This window comes from Ursus maritimus, unplaced genomic scaffold (genome assembly GCF_017311325.1).
Source record: "Ursus maritimus isolate PB19 unplaced genomic scaffold, ASM1731132v1 scaffold_1, whole genome shotgun sequence".
Classification (NCBI taxonomy): domain Eukaryota; kingdom Metazoa; phylum Chordata; class Mammalia; order Carnivora; family Ursidae; genus Ursus; species Ursus maritimus.
This window is the reverse complement of record NW_024423343.1, coordinates 54,061,841-54,075,884: the sequence shown is the minus strand read 5'-3', so window position 1 is coordinate 54,075,884 and position 14,044 is coordinate 54,061,841. Positions and strand designations below refer to the sequence as shown.

At 38.4% G+C, this 14,044-nt stretch overlaps 1 long non-coding RNA gene across 3 annotated transcripts in view; it reads right to left on the bottom strand.

Annotated features, from left to right (window-relative positions):
* Positions 1-14,044, bottom strand: part of LOC121105707 — a 100,244-nt gene that overhangs the window by 35,548 nt on the left and 50,652 nt on the right. The gene's annotated exons all lie outside the window — the stretch shown is intronic.

The following is a 14,044-nucleotide window of genomic DNA, read 5'->3' as shown; positions in this document are numbered from 1 at the left end:
ACCATCCACATTCCTCTTTCTGTTTTCCTTGCTATTGCTACTATCATACCACCATCATCAAAGTCTAGCAATGCTTTCAAAATATGGAATGTGGTCATTATGGCTGGTCAGGGCATTTTCTAGGTTAAAAAAGCAAAGGAAATATAAAAAGGAATTTTCAAAATCTGTAATGGTATATATTGTTTTAAATTTTACAGAGCACTTTCACATATCTCACTTGATCTTATAATATTCCTATTAAATAGATATTAAGATCCCCTTTCACAGATAAAAAAAACTGAGGTGGATGGAGCCTTAAAAATTCTTCAAGACAAAGTTTAAGGTTATTTTCCATTTTGGTACTTTCCCCTTCTTGCTGGTTCTGTGCTCAGGGATCTCATCCAACTGAAATTGCTCTTCATCTGAGGAGGAAGCAGTAAGATGAACTAATCATTCTCTGGGATCAAGGCTTTTATGTTTCTTCTTCAAAGCCCTGGCATTCTGCTTTCCATCAGGATCACTGACAGTTTGAGTAGGTTCCTATACCAGACCTACGTGATGTAGTGAAGCAAATGATTCTGACTTTCCTTTCTCCAGGACTAAACTCATGGTCACAGAAATACAGGCTAAGATGTTCCAGTAAAACTAATTACCACGGTGGGCTGTCTTACATTCAGCTAATTAGGGATTACTTTTGAGATAAATGAGCATAATTACACTTTGTAAAACACTTCTATAAAATCTTAAATGATTCCTACCAGAGAGCTCTGTTTTCCCTGAAATGGGTAAAAGCACTAACTTGCTTAAGTTGAGAAATGGTGTCCAGACTGAAACACCTACTTCAGTCTGGAAGAGTAAAGAATAGAGAAAACACCAGAAGTTTCCCTTTAGTGGCCAGGTTTGGGATGCCTGGGTTGCTCAGTCGGCCAGGTGGCTGCCTTCGGCTTAGGTCATGATCCTAGGGTCTTGGGATTGAGTCCTGTGTTGGGCTCTCTGCTCAGCGGGGAGCCTGCTGCTCTCCCTGCTTATGCTTGCTCTCTCTCTCTCTCTTTCTCTCTGTCAAATAAATAAACAAAATCTTAAAAAAATAAAGTAGCCAGGTTTATGAGTTAAGGTACCCAAGAAATGCAAAGAATTTAACACGGTTTATCATCAAGGAATGTAACCAGATTGGGATCCAAAATTGTTTTTGGGGGGACATGTTCATATTTTTCCATAAAAAACTTTATTTAGTGTTTAGGTACCAGATTCATTCCTAAAACCTATTGAAATTACATTGATTCTAAAGTGTCACTTTCAATTTCCTGAAGATTCCATCCTCATCCTACTCCCTGTGGAAACCTTGAGTGTATTAGAGAATTGGGAAATTGAGACTTGAGATCCACCAGACACTGAGGAGGACTGTGGGTGAAGGTGGAGCCTTCAGGGTTCAGTAGCTCTCAAATGAGCACAGAGAGTTATGCTACTTCTGGGAGATGACCCAGAAGAAAGAACCATCAAGAACAACAAATAGCTGTTTGTATGTCTAAGTCCCAAGTATCAAATTCATGGTTAATGATTGAAGAACTTAGGTTTCTTTCTAATTAAGTTAAATTCCATTTGTGTTTCCTATGAAAGGGACTCTTGTACTTCGCTTTCGCCCTCTATCCCATTCAGTCGTCAGAATTTGTCTTGCAGATATAGCTGGTGCCTAGAAATACTTGCTTCATGAACTGAATAAGGAGATTAAGATAACTGGCATGTCTTGATGTGCTGGGTCTTTGAAAGATAAATTTGAACACAAGTGGAGATGATAGCAAGGGGTTTGTCCAAGATCTGAGAGGCAGAGCAAGGGTGGGTAAATGAATTATTAATGAGCATTTACACAAAAGAGTAAAGAGAATCAATCCATAGCAAAAAATTTACCACTAACGAGCTATGAGGGTTTTGGGCATATTACCTAAACTTAAAGTGCTCATCTATAAAATGTGGATAAAATTAGGAACTATCATATTTGATTATTATGAGGATTAAATAAGACAATGCATATAGAGTAATTAGAGGAGTGCCTGGCAAATCGAAATCGAAGAACCTAGAATGGCTCTCAGTTGCATCTATGCAGATGGTCAGATCTCTAGGGGACTCAGAAACAACAGAAGCCTCTTAAACATAAAGGGGCTGTGGGATACCTATAACATAAACCAGTCTTGGACATCTCATTGTGAACTAATTAAGGACCAGCTAAGATACCCATCCCATTCCAGAAACCACAGCACTGTGTAAGATCTTGAAACTGTGTAGTACTGTTTGGAAATGACCATTTCAGTATGTCCTGAAATGACTAGTGTTAGTTTTCCTAATAGTCTAGAGATATGGGGACATGAAACAGGAGTTGAATTGAATAATAATAAAGTCATATTTCACAACACTTCACCTAGTATTATCAGGGAACTAAAGGATATATCCATATGTCAAAGGAAAGAGCAAAGATTCAGGCACAAGGCAATTGAGAAGAATTTTGCTTTAGATATATTTTATTGTTCCAGTGGCCACCCCATAATTTCTAGAGGAGGACCCTATGGGGAGAAGTTTGATTGTAGGAGAGCTAGGAAACTTGTTTCAAAACCTCTTTTCCTACGAGGTCTTTTTTTTTTTTTTTAAAGGTTGCACAAATAAGTGAGATTATACAGTGTTTGTCTTTCTCTCTCTGACTTATTTCACTTAGCATAATGCCCTCTGGGTCTGTCCATGTTGCCACAAAAGGTAAGAGTTCTTGTTTTTTATGGCTGAAAAATATTCCGTTGTATATCTAAACCACAACTTCTTTATCTATTCATCTGTCGATGAACACTTAGGTTGTTCCATGTCCCCAAACCTTTTAGAACAATGACCTGTACTTGACGACGCTTAAAAAAAATATTTTATTTATTTGAGAGAGTTAGAGGGAGAACATATGAGCAGGGGGAGGGGCACAGGGAGAGGGAGAAGCAGATACCCCGCTGAGCAGAGAGCCCAACACAGGGCTTGATCCCAGGACCCCAGGATCATGACCTGAGCTGAAGGCAGACACTTAACCAATTGAGCCACCAGGCGCCCCTTGACTACATTTCTTAAATTGGGTAGTAAAACCACATTTCTTTAAAAGTATACTAACATTCACATTTACTCAGCAAGTCTAGCCCCAGTCTTTTCATTTATTTGAAAGCAGATCAATTCTTACTGCAATTTCCGAAAAAGAACACAGTGTTCTTGCAACAGTGATGACATTCCAAGAGGTGGGGTAAGAAAGGAGACAAAAAGCAACTGCCTGAGGTGGATTGTTGACATTTGGGAAGGGTGGAATGTGGGAAATCATATCACAGATCATATTTGAAAAGAAGTTCAGAAAAATTCACAATTTGGAGCTACCTGTTTACAGTGTAAAAACTCACTAGCCTAACTGTGTCAGACATGGTCTCTTGGCACTCAGCGTTCATTTTTACCACCTTGCAGTATTATAGGAGTTGGAAGTCTCAAAACTATACTTCTTACTTTTCATCATACACAAAAATCAATACCAGATGAATTGTAAATCTAAATGTAAACAGTAAAACAGTAGTTTTCACACGTAAGAGAAACAAAAGATAAAATGAACTTGTGGGACTTCATCAAGATAAAAAGCTTCTGCACAGCCAAGGAAAATGCCTTTTTGACCTTGGAGTCAGCAAAGATTTCTTAAATTGGACACATTCAAAATAAATGAGCCATAAAGGAAAGCCTCTGATAAACTGAACTATATCAAAATTATAAAAGTCTTCATCAAAAGACCCTACTGAAGGAATGGAAAAACAAGTCACAGAATGGCAAAGGTGTTCCCAATACATACACCCAACAAAGGACTCATAGAATAAAGAACTACAAAGAAGGAAAAGTCAGACAAGCCAATAATAAACTGGGTGAAAAACAGGCAGTTCATAGAAGAACATATCCCAATGGCCGATATATATATGAAAAGGTGCTTCACTTGTTAGACATCAGAAAAATAAAAACTTAAACTATAATACAATTTCAATACATTGCATTAGACTTTCAACAGAATAGCTAAAATGTAAAAGTGGAAAAAACAAAGTTTTGGTGAGGATGTGGCACGTCCATCACTTTGGAAAACTGTTTGGCAGTGTCTATTCAAGCTAAACATATGCATCCCCTATAATCCAGAAATCGCACGCTTACATATCTAACTGAAGTGCATACGTATGTTCACCAGTGCTCATGACAGCACTATTTGTAATCATCCCCAAATGTCCATGTGCAGTGAAATGTATAAATTATGTTATAGTTCTCTAAAGGAATACAACATAGCAATGAAAATGAAGGTGCTATTGCTACGCACAGCATGATGAATCTCACATATATAAGGCTGAGTGAGAAGAGCCGGTCACAAAAGAGGACAGACTACATCATTCCACTTTGTATAAGGTTCAAAAACAGGTGAAATTGCTCTATGGGGTTAGAGGCCAAGATTGCTTGTAACTTCTGGGAGGACAATGCCTAGAAAAGAGTGTGAGGGGGACTTTCTGGTGTATAAGTAATTTCTGCTTTCCAGTCTGCATTATGATTAAATGGATATGCTCACTTTATAAAAATTCATCAAGCTGTACTTGATTGTGATTTGTGCATTTTTCTGTATGTGTTATACTTCAAAGAAAATTGACTTTAAAAAATCCCAACAACTATAATTCTTAGACTTTCCTGCTAATAGGATTCAGTATACAATTTGGGTTTTGCCATTCAGGTATAATGATGTGAGACTGGAAGGTAAAAGCAAGATGGAGACTATTTTCCCTGCCTGTTACTTTTCTCTGGACTTTTCGATGAGCACGCTACATTAGATATGATTTTCAACAGCCAGACTTTCTGTGTCTCTGTGTTGCCACCAATTCCATTGGTAAGAAGTGGCTGTGATGCCAGCTGTGGTCTCCATAGGTTCCTGATCTCTAGGTTATTGCTGTGTGGTGTGACTTGGAAGCCTGAGGGCCGCCCTCTAACCTCTGCTCTTCCAGCCCACCTAATTGTTTTGGAAACATCGAATTCCTCATATTCAACACCTAGAGTGGTGTCTGCACTGAACCCCGACTGATACATCAACTCATAACACAACTGACAGGCAATGTAATAGGGTCCAGGTTGGTTTTAAAGGTCTTTGAAAAAGGAAATTACCATTGGCAATCCTACCACCTAGGATCAGGAGTTTCATGGGCTCAGATCTTACATTCAAATCTTTAATCCATTTTGAGTTAAATTTTGTGTATAGTGTAAGATAGTGGTCCATTTTCATTCTTTTGCATATTGCTGTGCAATTTTCCTTATACCATTTACTGAAGAAACTCTCTTTCATTTCCCCATTGTGTATTATTGGCTCCTTTGTTGCAAATTAATTGACCATATATGTGTGGGTTTATTTCTAGGTTCTATTCTGTTCCATTGATTTATGTGTCTGTTTTTATGCTAATACCATACTGTTTTGATTATTATAGCTGTGTAATATAGTTTGAAATGAGGGTGCATACTGTGTTCTGCTATCTCAAGATTGCTTTGGCTCTTCAGGGTCTTTTGTGGTTCCATACAAATTGTAGAATTGTTTGCTCTATTTCTGTGAAAAATGCCATTGGAATTTTTTTTTTTACCATTGGAATTTTGATAGGGATTGCATTGAATCTGTAGCTTGCTTTGGGTAATATGAACATTTTAACAATATTAACCTTCTAATCCATGAGCATGGTATACGTTCCACGTATTTGTGTCTTCTTAAATTTCTTTCATCAATGTCTTACAGTTTTCAGTGTACAGGTCCTTCACCTTCTTGGTTAAATTTATTTCTAGTTATTTTACTCTTTTTGATGCAATTGTAAATGGGATTATTTTCTTAATTTTTCTTTCTAGTACTTCGTTATTAGTGTACAGAAATGCAATGAATTTCTATATTGACTTTGTATCCTGAAATTTTACTGACTTCATTTATTAGCTCTAACAGTTTTTTGGTGGCATCTTTAGGTTTTCTATATATAGTACCATGCCATCTGCAAATAGTGACAGTTTTACTCCTCCTTTCCAATTTTGATGGTTTTTCTTTTTCTTGACTAATTACTCTGGCTAGGACTTCCACACTATGTTGAATAAAAGTGGTGAGAATGGGCATCCTTGTCTTGTTCCTGATCTTAGAGGAAAAGCTTTAATCTATTCACCACTGAGTATGATGTTAGCTGTGTGCTTGTCATATATGACCTTTATTATGTTGAGGGATATTCCTCTATACTCACTTTATTAAGAATTTTTATCATAAATGGATGTTGAATTTCGTCAAATGCTTTTCTGCGTCTGTTGAAATGATTATATGATTTTTCTCCTTCATTTAAAAAATGTTTTTATTTAAATTCCACTTAGTTAATATACAGTGTAATATTAGTTTCAGGTGTACAATAAAGTAATTCAACACTTCCATATAACACCCAGTGCTCATCATAACAAGTGATCCCCATCACCTATTTAACTAATCCCCCCACCCTTCTCACCTTTGGTAACCATCAGTTTGTTCACTATAGTTAAGAATCTGTTTCTTATCCTTCATTTTTTAAATGTGATGTATCATGTTGATTTATTTTTGGATGTTAAACCATCCTTGTATCCTGGACTAAATCCCACTTGATCATGGTTTATGATCCTTTTAATGTATTGTTGGATTTAATTTGCTAATATTTTGTTCAGGATTTTTGCATTTATATCCATTAGGGATATTGACCTGTAATTTTCCTTTCTTCTGAGACCCAGGAACATAAGCCCCCCTGGCATCTAGAGCCAGACAATCAAGGGTGTCCCCTGGGTGGCAGCTGCAAAAATCAGGACACCAAATGTAAAAACCAGGGCATCAGATGTGTGTAGAAGCCACCTCTGGGAGATACTGGCCCTGAGGAGCATGGCAGAGGGAGAGTGCAAAGATGGTGCTCACTGGTTGGAAGCAAGGCAGAGGAAAAATGCAAAGATGGCATTTGCCGAGAAAAGGATGAAAAAAAGAAGAGAAAAAGGAAAATAAAAAGAAAAACAAAGATGGCACTGGCTGGTTTTAGTTAAGGTAGGAGAGTGTGCAAGATGGTGCCCACCTCTCTCTCAGCGTCGAGAGTATCTCAGCAGGCCCTTGTCCCTTAGACCCGTGCTTTAAAATTAGGAAGTAAGTCTCTTTCACATAAAGTCTGGTCCCTTTTCAAAGGACTGTCCTGGGCAGGTGAGCCTGCAATGCATGCCTTTTAACAGATATTACTTAATTCACCATGCATCCATGGGTCTCCTGGGCATCCACCCCATTGGTCTTCAAAGCCAGACGATTTGGAGGCTTATCTCTCAGGTGCCAGTCTTAAAAGCTGGAGTGCTTTTTGTGGAGTTTGCATGCTTTGCTTCTCAGGAAGAAGCTCTGAATTTTAGTTTACTCCCAATTGTGGGTCACTGTACCGGGGGTGGGGTTTATAGCAAGATTGTGTCTCAGCCTTTCCTAACTCCCTTTGATGTGGTTTCTCTTGTTTGCTTGATGTGAAAGGGTTGCTCTGCCAGTTTTTAAGTTTTTTCCAGAGGAAAATTTTCCATATATAGCTGTAGACTTGGTATGTCCATGCGAGGAGGTGAGTTCAGGATCTTCCGTGTCATCATCTTGAACTGGAACTAGCTGTCCCTTTCTTTTGGTTATACTCCCAGGTACACTATAGCTTATCTGACCAAAATCTTACACTGTTGACTCATGTTTAGGTTATGGTCCCATGGATTTGTCGAAGGTTAGAAAATAAAACTTGCCAACCAAAAGCAAGAGTTTTTGTCTGGCTTTCCAATACAGAAGAATATTTAATATAACAACTTATAAACAATAAGAATCAGCAGCCTAAAGAAAAATTGATTAATAGGCAAAGAGGGATTACTGAATTGTAGATTCATACATGTGGAAGAGACCTTAGAAATAGTCTGTATATACTAGGAAATTGAACCTCAGATATGTATCCAGGCTTGAAGTCATTGCTTACTCTGAACAATCTTGCAACTCAAAGTGTGGCCCTCAGACCAGCAGCATCAGCACCGTCTGTGAGCTTGTTAGAAATGCAGAATCTCAGGCCTCAAGCCCCACCAAATCAGAATCTGCATTTTAACAAGACTCCCGTGTGATTTGTATGCATGTTAATATTTGAGAAGGTACAGGCAAAAGTACCACAGGTTTTTGTCCTAGTATTTAAAATTTTGCATAAATCATATTACAGAGAAAATCTGATCTCTTTTGGGCAAGACCTGTACGATTACATGTCCTGGTCTAATACGTTATTTGAATAGCTGGATTTAATAAAAAGAAAAACTCTAATGATCTCTGGGAAAAGAGGGCATCTATTTGAGCTGTGCTTGTTTTTAATGTACCCATTCAGATTTTAATTTGCTAGAAAAATTAATAGCCTATTTGGTGGTAGCATGTCCTGCAAAAATAAGTGCAATAAAATGAAAGTATTTAAATGGGTATTTAAACTATGCAGTCATCAGTGATTTAGTTTTCAATTACACAAAGGTAATTACACTAGAATCCACCTCATTCACCCTTCCGTGAGAAAATGCTGGAGTGTTGTAATAAGCTGATGCTTTCAGGCAATGACTGATCTCCACTCCTTGTTGGCCAGGACCTGAATTCATTTACTTTAAACAGTTTAGGGTGTATACTAGGAATATAAATGATGGAAACACCCTTTGTGACCCTTCTTACAAAGGAAGTTACATCACTAAGGGAGCATGTGAGGCTACAGGCCTAGCCTCTCAGATTGGGAAGGGCTCACACAGCATGCAGATTTGGCTCGGTAGAGAAAGGTGGCACCGTGGTAAAGGAGAGCTCCACCATTGGGCTCTTCCTCTAACAGTGGTTCTTGAAGTTCCATGTGTGGAGGAGGTTTTCTGGGGTGCTGGTAATGTTCTGTTTCTTGATCTGGGTGCTGGTTACATGGGTGTGTTCAGTTTATGAAAATTCACTGAGCTGTTCACTTATAATAAAAATACTTTCCTATGTGTATGTTATACTGCAATAAAAAATTTAGAAGTGTAGAAAGTTGGAGTTGCATAAGACCAGCTTTTTTGTCCTTTCTCCCTCTTACTCAGATGCAGTACTGCTCAGAGTAATCTAGGTAGCTATAATCAAGGAAACCTGATGAGCAAGCTTCATTAACCCACCATAGTCATAGAGGTGGACAAGTAAAACCAAACAGACAATAATGCATAATGCAAGGTGCACTATGTTCTAGGTGCTATGTAAATACATTCTTCTGGTCCTTATCCTTGAGAGGACTATATTTTCTTCATTTTACAGATGAGGCAAATGGCATCCATACAGCAGGCTGGACCAAAAGCCCATGGCAGATTTATCAGAACCAAAATCTATCTTATTTTCACAAGTGCTACTGCGAGACAGCGTGAAGGAGCAAGTAAGTCACAAGGACAGTCTGAGGGAGGTGAGAGTAGATCAAGAAGGAATATAGGACTCTTTGCCAAGGTAGTAGATAGTCATTAAGGGCAGATTGCAAGTAGGCACCCCTGATTATTTTAGAATCTTTGGGCAAGTAGATGGCAGCTTCTTAGAGGCAATGCCCTAAGGCCAAACTCATGGGTCCTCCAAGCACCTGGAGAGTCCTGGACCATAGCCCAAACTTGGTTGAACATCAGTATCACCTTGGGAAGGTTTGAAACATACAGATTCACTGGCTGTACCCTAGAGTTCCAGATTTAGTACCTTTGCAGTGAGGCCTGAAAACTCTTTAAAAACCACACCAGGGGGGCGCCTGGGTGGCTCAGTTGTTAAGTGTCTGCCTTCAGCTCAGGGCGTGATCCCAGAATTCTGGGATCAAGCTCCAAGTCGGGCTCTTCCACTGGGAGTCTGCTTCTTCCTCTCCTACTGCCCCTGCTTGTGTTCCCTCTCTTGCTGGCTGTCTCTCTCTCTGTCAAATAAATAAATAAAATCTTAAAAAAAAAACCACCCCAGGAAATGTTGATGGTCAGCTGGACTTGGGAACCACTACTGCAGTTATGCTGACCACAAGAAAGAGTCAGACTTGGACTGACCTTGGTAGCAGTTCATCACAAGAACCAGGGAAAAGCAAAGCGCCGCATAAGGGGCACCCTCAAACTGTAATTGCAAGCAGATGTTAGGCCAAGAAACAGAACAGAGTAAAAGAAAACTCGCTATCATGAGATGGAAACTCTTGACTAGTTTATGTCTGCAAATAAAAAGCCTGCATCTATTGTGTCCTAGGCATTTACACTCAACTAGAGTTTCTACTCTAGCTTGTTCACAAGGAGAGCATCTAAAGGGTTAAAAAATTTTTAAATTTTACCTTTTTAAAAAATTGAGATATAGTTGACATATAGCACTTAAATCAGTTTTTAAAAAGATTATATCAGGATTTTAAAAAGTACTATAAAAAGAGAGTCAAGGTACAAACTTCCAGTTATAAAAATAAATAAGTCATAGGGATATAATGTACAGCATGGAGATTACAGTTAAAGCTGTAAAAAAATGTAAACAGTAAGTAAATTTAATATCTCAGATCTCAATATGAAATCCTTGGTCAAGGCTGTTTTTAATTTAGAAGTTTGAGAATTTTTAACAGAGTAAAAATGGGCTTTGCAAAATTTAAGGAAACAGTATTGCAAAGGTAACAAGATCCAAGGGCACCCTCTTCCACCCCATCAACCTGAACTGGTTATTCTAGATTTAAACTATGACTTTGAACAACCTAGATTTCTATTTGACCCCAGTGTCCAGTGGTAAAAGTACAGGGGTGATTATGTACAGTCAATAACTTCCCTATCTCATCTGTCAACTAGAATAAATAGCTAAAACTGATAAGTTGGTAAAGTACTTTTTTTTTTATTAGAGAGTTAATAACTTACTCTGAAGTAGACTTTAATTACTAGACCTTGCTAACAACTGACATATGAATTAATTGCCAAATTTAATCTCTACATAAGTTTAAAAGAGAACTTCACAGCACTCAAACCTAGAGGAAATATTTATGATATAAATGATAGAACACAATTCAATCCATTATTCATCAGTATAAATGGGAACAAAATACAGGGAACAATAAAAGAAGCCTAGAATTGGAGCTAACTGGGTTTAAGAAAACCATCTTAACCCAAACATGTTCTCATCCTAAGCCCTTGTCTCTTGAGGAAACAACCCTACTTCTTCATGCATGAGATTAGAGGCCCATGTTTAATATTTTCCAACATGTAAAAGCCGGGTAAAGGGATCTTTGAGCCAAGAAATATATTCTGGTTCCAAACAGTAGAGAGCCGATCAATCTCCATGAATTTTGTAAAAAGTTAATATTACTTTTCTGAATAATAAAAAAAAAAAAAAACAGGGGGGAGGGGGGACAAAAAGGACAAATTAGAACACATACACAGAGATTAAAGAGATCCTTGGTGTGTCCTCAGTTTCCCAGTTTATCAGATCTCTTTTTTTGATCTCAGTAAAATATTTCTAAAGAGGAAGAATGTTCTAGCTGCAAGTAGAATTTTCTAAATAGCTCTAGCGGAACAAAAGCAATTATTAAAGTAGGTTTTTTAAAAGAGGTTTTATTTTTAAGTAATCGCTTTACCCAATGTGGGGCTCAAACTCACAACCCCGAGATCAAGAGTTGCACACTCCACTGACTAGGCCAGGCAGGTGCCCCTAAAGTAGTTTCTAGTTTGAACTTCTTGATTTAAAAGAGTCATAGTTGGGTGCCTGCATGGCTCAGTCAGTTAAGCGTCCGATTTTGGCTCAGGTCATGATCCGAGGGTCATGAGACTGAGCCCTGTGTCAGGCTCTGCATCAGGCATGCAGCCTCCTTAAGATTCTCCCTCTCACTCTCTCCCTTTGGCTTTCCCCACTCTCTAAAAAAAATAATAAATAATAAATAAATAAAAGAGTCACAGTAACCTGAGATATGACCTATTCATATCCCTTTAGAAGAGAAATTATTGGGGCGCCTGGGTGGCTCAGTTGGGTAAGCATCTGCCTTTGGCTCAGGTCACGATCTTGGGGTCCTGAGATCAAGCTTCGCATTGGGCTCCCTGCTCAGTGGGGAGTCTGCTTCTCCCTCTCCCTCTTCCCCTCCCCTCTGCTCGTGCACTCTCTCTCTTTCTCTCTCTCTCTTGCTCTCAAATAAATGAAATCTTTACAAAGAAAAAAAAGAAATTATAGATATCAGAAAAGGGGTATTTTATTTTAAAGATTTTATTTATTTATTCGACAGAGATACAGACAGCCAGCGAGAGAGGGAACACAAGCAGGGGGAGTGAGAGAGAAAGAAGCAGGCTCATAGTGGAAGAGCCTGATGTGGGGCTCGATCCCATAACGCCGGGATCACGCCCTGAGCCGAAGGCAGAGGCTTAACCACTGTGCCACCCAGGCGCCCCAAGAAAAGGGGTATTTTAAAAACCCATATATCCTCACACTTATGATCAATTGATTTTTGACAAAGGTTTCAAAATAATCCAATGGGGAAAGAATAGTCTTTTCAACAAATGGTTTAGAATAACTGAATATTATATACAAAATGTTAAAGTTGGACCTTTACCTCACACCAAATATAAAAATTAACACAGGGACGCCTGGGTGGCTCAGTTGGTTAAGCATCTGCCTTCGGCTCAGGTCATGATCCCGGGGTCCCAGGACTGAGCCCTGAAACAAGCCCCGCATCTGCTCTTCGGGGAGCCTGATTCTCCCTTACCCTCTGCCCCTCCCCCTGCTTGTGATCTCTCTCTCTCTCATGAATAAAATCTTAAAAAAAACACATAAAATGGAGCAAAGACCTAAATGTAAGATCTAAAACTCTATACCTTTAGAAGAAAACATAGAGATAAATCTTTGTGACTTCAGTCAATGGTTGGTTAGATATGACACCAAAAACACAAGCAACAAAAGAAAACATAGACAAATTTGACTTCATCGAATTTAAAAACTTTGGTGTTTCAAAGGACACCAGCAAGAAACATACAGAATGGGAAAAAATATTTGCAAATAATATATATGACATGAGAGTTGCATCTAGAATACACTAAGAATTTTTATGACTCGATAATGAGAAGACAACCCAAATTAAAAATGGGCAAAAGATCTGAACAAACATTTCTCCAAAGAAGATCTACAAATGGTCAATAAGTTTATGAAAAGATGCACAATGTTATTAGCCTTCAGAAAAATGGCAATAAAAATCACAGTGAGACACTACTTCATAGCCATTAAGCTGGTACCATAAAAAAGACAGATAATAACAAGTGTTGATGAGGAAGTATAGAGATTGGAACCTTCAAGCATTGCTAATGGGAATGTAAAATAATGAAGACTTTTAGGAAAACAGTCTGGCAATTCCTCAAAAGGCTGAACATGAGTTGCCATATGATCCAGCAATTCCCTTTTTAGGTATATAACGCAACACAAATGAAAACATGTCCGAAACTTGTATACAGAAGTTCACAGCAGCATTATTCATGACATCTGAAAAGTGGAAATTGCCCAAATTCCATCGATTGATGAATGGATAAATAAAATGTGTTATATCCACACAATGGAATATTGTTTGGCAATAAAAAAAAAAGTACTGATCCCATGGATAAACCCTGAAAACATTAGGCTAACTGAAAGAAGCCAGTCATAAAGGACCACATATTATACAATTCCATTTATGTGTAAGGTCCAGAATTGGCAACCCCATACAGATAGGAGGTAGATTAGTGGTTGCCTAGGGCTGGGGCAGAGGGTCTTAAACTGGGAGTGACTCCTAATGGGTACAGGGTTTCTTCTGGGTGTGATGAAGATGTCCTAAAATTGACTGTGGCAATAACTGCACATACCTGTAAATATACTAAAAACGTTCACGGATTCTTTTAGAAAATTTACCTTAAATAGGGACATCAGTAAAATAGGGAAAGACACTCTCTCAAATGAGATCAAAAATTGGGGAAAGTGCTTAGGGTACCAAGACTTTTTAGAAATCCAAACAGGGTTTTGTGTCTGGGATACATTTTCTGTCTGGGATACATTTTGGACCTA